This window comes from Rhipicephalus microplus, chromosome 7 (genome assembly GCF_043290135.1).
Source record: "Rhipicephalus microplus isolate Deutch F79 chromosome 7, USDA_Rmic, whole genome shotgun sequence".
Lineage (NCBI taxonomy): Eukaryota > Metazoa > Arthropoda > Arachnida > Ixodida > Ixodidae > Rhipicephalus > Rhipicephalus microplus.
In genome coordinates, this window is record NC_134706.1 from 34,539,031 (window position 1) to 34,544,293 (window position 5,263).

Genomic DNA, 5,263 nt, shown 5'->3' on the forward strand with positions numbered 1-5,263 from the left:
TCGGTATTTCAGGATTTTTAGCGTTCGCACTGCCATCTGTTGCTAAGCACACAAAGCAATTCAACAACTGTTCGGACTCAGAGATGTGAATCTACCCTCCAGGACAAAGTTTATACTGTTTTAGACAAAGAATAGGCATTATTCCATTAATCTTATTTAAAGGTGTTGCGTCTGTTAAGATTTAAACGTGTAATAATAGCATTAATAACTATAATATTTAGCGGTAAAGAAGTTATAGCATCACGTTTAAGCAAGTTTCTTTGGCCAACAAGGGAGACTTTGAAATCGTGGCTATATATATGGAATCAAATTCTATACTACTGTACTTCCAAAGTACATATACTAAAATTGGAACGATACAGAGAAGATTAGCATGGCCCCTGCGCAAGGATGACACGCAAAATCGTGAAGCGTTCCACATTTTTTTGCTCCTGAAATATATTTTGAAGTTATCCACCATGTTTTTTTTTTTTTTTTTTCGCTTTTTCGGAACCGTTCACTTGGTTGGCTGTGTGTCCTTGCATACCAATATCTGGTGCCACGATTCTGTACTTGTTTTTCTTTCGCGTTATTCTCTGCCTTCGGAGCGCCGTGTATTTAGTTCAATTTTAAAAGCCGTAATAAGCTAGGTCATATGTAATATATCCGAGAATATTTTTGAATTAATTATGACTCTACTACACGGCCTAAATACGCTGCATTTAGATTGTGTGTGTGTGTGTGTGTGTGTGTGTGTGTGTGTGTGTGTGTGTGTGTGTGTGTGTGTGTGTGTGTGTGTGTGTGTGTGTGTGTGTGTGTGTGTGTGTGTGTGGCAAGTGCTATAATTTCCGAAATCTTTCTTATTTTACTTCCCTGTTCTCCTCTTACGTATTCATGTGTCATCGCATTTATGAAAAATTGTTTGTATACACACACACACACACACACACACACACCCAAAAAGAACTTGCACACACAAAGGGGCTCCGCAAAATATTTATTCTCGATAACATGACACCTTGACATGCCAATTACTTCATTCCAGACGTTGACAGATATGTATACATATGACCCAGGTCAGCTCATGACATCCTTGCGATACGGTATCCCCCTGCGTAGAGCATCGGCGTAGTCAGGGGGGGGGGGGGGGTCGGAATTCTTTTTCTCCTGAAATTTTCAATTTGGCTTGCGTACCCACACGTACAAAACGCACGCACGAACGTACATAAAGTATGGTTACCCCCCCCCCCCCCCCCCGAAATAATTCTAACTTCGGTTCTAACTTCGGCGTACTGCCTAGATCAGGAACATCAGCTGTGATTTTTGCGGTGATATGTAGAATATTGGAGATACCAAGTTGTAACTGGGTCTAAACGTACTGCTTTTTTTTTTTTTGCAGTATAGAGGGCGGGCATTTATGCGTTGCGTTTTGTCTATGTTTGCACTTTAGGAGGGGGGGGGGGGGGCAAATGGTAGTAATGGCAATTAACCCTGATGGTAGTTATTGATTCATAGATTCATGCGATGGCGTAGACAGCGTAGCCGGCTCAACCCCCTCCGCCCAACAACCCTTATAATGATTTTTTTTTATTTTACGTATGTGCATATGCACACACATACAAACACGCTCGTAAAGGTAGTTGAACTGTTCTCCCAATCCGCGAAACAAAATTCTAGCTGCACAAAAAATTCGTCTGACTGACTGACTGACTGACTGACTGACTGACTGACTGACTGACTGACTGACTGACCGACCAACCGACCGACCGACCGACTGACCGACCGACCGACTGACTGACTGACTGACTGACTGACTGACTGACTGACTGACTGACTGACTGACTGACTGACTGACTGACTGACGCACGGTTCTCAATGGAGGCCTTGCAATAACGAAACACCTCACGAGTAAACATTTGTTTTCGGTTTTGAACGTTTATGAGGTCGCATGTACATGCGACCTCATATTTTGATAGGCGTGCACTGCACTTTCTAATGTATTTATCGCGCAATAAACATCAACAAACTTTACAAAGTAATTGAAAAGATGGGGCATGTTCATATGATACGATGATAGGCCGACCCCTAGATGCAGTGTTTCTTAGGTCGAGCTATTTATTATAAAGCATTAGGTATGGTACTCGTGAAGTCTTTTGGATGGTCACCGGTGTTGAATGAGGTTCGGACGAGTCTTGTTCCTTTTCCCATCATTCCGTCTAACGCTTACAGGCATTTATTTTGGTTTTATTATGTAGGCCGAACTCTTGCACACATCTCTTATGTCCGGAACTTTCTGACGTCATATGTCCATCACGTGGTGGAAACCAATCTGAAGTCTGACTCAATATGGCGGCCAACACCATCCCGTCTCAGAGGTAACTGTATGTCAATTGTCTAGTATTCGAAGTTTTGATGCACGCTGATGAATAAAGTTTTAAATAAAAAATTTACAGTTCTCATAAATATTATAAAGTGCATGACTTCAAGTGCGATAAGAGAAATTGAGTCAAGGATTCAGACAAAAGCTTGCCTTAATCCCGGGACATTCTTAAGAACGCCAATCAGTTTTTCATTTATTGCGATATTATGTTATGTAAGAATGAAAGCTTATTACACCTAAACTGGCATCTATTTTACAAAAGGTAATAAATGTAACTGTGCGTAACAAATACAGCATAGTACGCCGACTGTGCATGCCACTTCTATGCATCTCATTATTCTCATAATCACAATTTATCCAGTGTGTACATTTTTGTGAAGTGTCGTTGTCTGCAGCAAAAGAGGAATTGTCCAAAGTATTGTTACAACCACTACAGCTTCATATCGTGAATATATGAATAGTTTGTCGCAGCAACTATTACGGAACTTCAATAATTATAATAATAATAATAAAAGCGCATTTTTATTTGTTATTGTTGTTTATGTAGACTTTTTGGAATATCTCGACCCTGCTTAATAAATTGATGTGTAAGTGAAATTTATACATTGTCAAGTGTTTTCGCTTATCGCTCTCTAATGGTTTCAGTACCCGCGACTTTTTTTCTTTTTTTCAAGTTTTTCGGTGTGATCCGCTGCCGTCAGATGGTGCGTCCGTCGTTGCCATTGTGACAGTGACTTTGGTGTGCGTGAGGCAATTTTTTTTTATATATCGACGCGGAGTAGTGGGGGATTTTTCGGACAATGTAGTCGCCATGGCTGTGGTTTCAGCGTCGGAACGGAGTCACGCACCGAACACGGTAAGCCGTCGCGTCGACGTCGAAGGCGACGCCTGAATCGCTAACCGCGTCTCAGAGCCGCGGAGGTGTTGTTTCACTGTGCTCGCGTCGACTGCGCTAAGCCTAAAACACGCTAGGGTGTCTTGCTGCCGCCAGCGACACTAGCAGTTGATGCGGATTTCGGACGCCTCAACTCCCCCTGCTGATTTTCGTTTGCTTTTTTTTTTCGCCACCGTGCGACTTCTGCTCGATCGCGTAAAGAAACTTAAAGGAACTGTTCGCTCAATTGTGTTATCGTGCGATTCCTAGCGATTTTTTCACTGCGTTGCACCGAACGTGAAAGGAAAGAAAAAACACCACCTGGGCTGCGTCCCCTCCCTAGGCTGGCTACCCGGATTATGTGGGCATAATCCCGATCCAGCGCTGACTCTAGCGGCGCGACGTCTACATCTAGGTAAGAACCTCGAATGTTTGTATTTAGTGTACACACTGGCAGCGGGAGCCGGTATCGTTTATATTATAACCGCATGAAATCACAATAAATTGAAAGGGTGTGCTGTTGTTGCGGGCTGAATGAAAGCAGCGCGGTGGATTTTTCATTATTTTTTGTTCTCGAAATTCAGGTGTCGAAAATGAAAGCAGAACCAAGTGAAAGCGCGTGTATTATCACCTTATCACATTGATAGTGCGTAGAACCGCGCTGATTCGTTTAGATTAAGGTTTCTTCCCGTGTTTGGCAAAGGAACCTTGGCTTGCGAACGGCGTCGCATTCTGCACCGAAATGTGAGGGCGATTGGGTAGAAACTATAAGCCGATCAGGCGCTTCTAGTTTCTCCACCTAGTTTTATTTTTTTTTCATTTTATTTTTTGTTCGACGTACTTGGCGATGGACTTCGTAACTCGAAGCCCGCGGTGTTGGGGCCGAGTTGACGCTGGTGCATGCAATTGACGCGACGCTACGCGATGCCGCTTGGTAGACGCCGATCTTGGGAAACATAAAACAATATAAAAAAAACCTATAGCGCCTCACATCGACGTCGTCGCACGCTTCGCACTCACGACAAGGCCTAACTGCGGCGTTTAAAATTTTTTTTTAATATTATTATTATTTCAGTTCGTGATCGCCCTTTTCTTCCCGGCCTTAATTATCCAGCTCGTGTTTGTTTTGTTGGGGTTTGTCACTCGACTCTCTTTTGTTTCACTTCGTGCGCGCTTTTCGTGTGATGCCTTTTTATGATTGGCTGGCAGCCCTTCGTTTCGTCACGCAGCGAAAAATAGTTGGAGCGTGTGTGTTTACCCGCGCACGTTTTGGCGTGTGTTTGCTTGGCGGCTTGCGCGCACCTGCGAGGAAACAAACGCGATCTGATGCTTACTCGTCGTGCGTTTTTTGTTCGTGCTTACTTTGAAGAGAGCCCGTTGAACTTTGCGGCGGTATAACGTCCGCGGACTCGTCGCATGTGGGATGAGCGACCGTTTCCTTGGCATTACGAATGTCGTCATTTTATTGGCGACACCCCGTGTCATTGCGTCGCGAGCGACCTTAGAGATGCCTTGTTGTGTTGAGCGCTTCTCTTACACTCGTCGCCAGAGGTGTCCGGCATAGTTAAATCTGCTTTGCGATTGCAGCAGACGACGACAAAGTGGGAGTAATAATCAACTTCTGGTTTCTGTACGCCGTGTTGTGTTGAGCGCTTCTCTTACACTCGTCGCCAGAGTTGTGCGGCATAGTTAAATCTGCTTTGCGATTGCAGCAGACGACGACAAAGTGGGAGTAATAATCAACTTCTGGTTTCTGTACGCCGTGTTGTGTTGAGCGCTTCTCTTACACTCGTCGCCAGAGTTGTGTCCGGCATAGTTAAATCTGCTTTGCGATTGCAGCAGACGACAACAAAGTGGGAGTAATAATCAACTTCTGGTTTCTGTACGCCGTGTTGTGTTTGAGCGCGTCTCTAACACTCGTCGCCAGAGTTGAGCGGCATAGTTAAATCTGCTTTGCGATTGCAGCAGACGACGACAAAGTGGGAGTAATAATCAACTTCTGGTTTCTGTACGCCGTGTTGTGTTGAGCG

At 44.1% G+C, this 5,263-nt stretch overlaps 1 non-coding gene across 1 annotated transcript; it reads left to right on the plus strand.

Annotated features, from left to right (window-relative positions):
* The first annotated feature begins 322 nt into the window (after nucleotides 1-322).
* Nucleotides 323-425, plus strand: LOC119180482 (U6 spliceosomal RNA). Its single transcript, XR_005111061.1, has one exon. It is a non-coding gene; the product is annotated as a U6 spliceosomal RNA (small nuclear RNA).
* The last annotated feature ends 4,838 nt before the right edge of the window (nucleotides 426-5,263 follow it).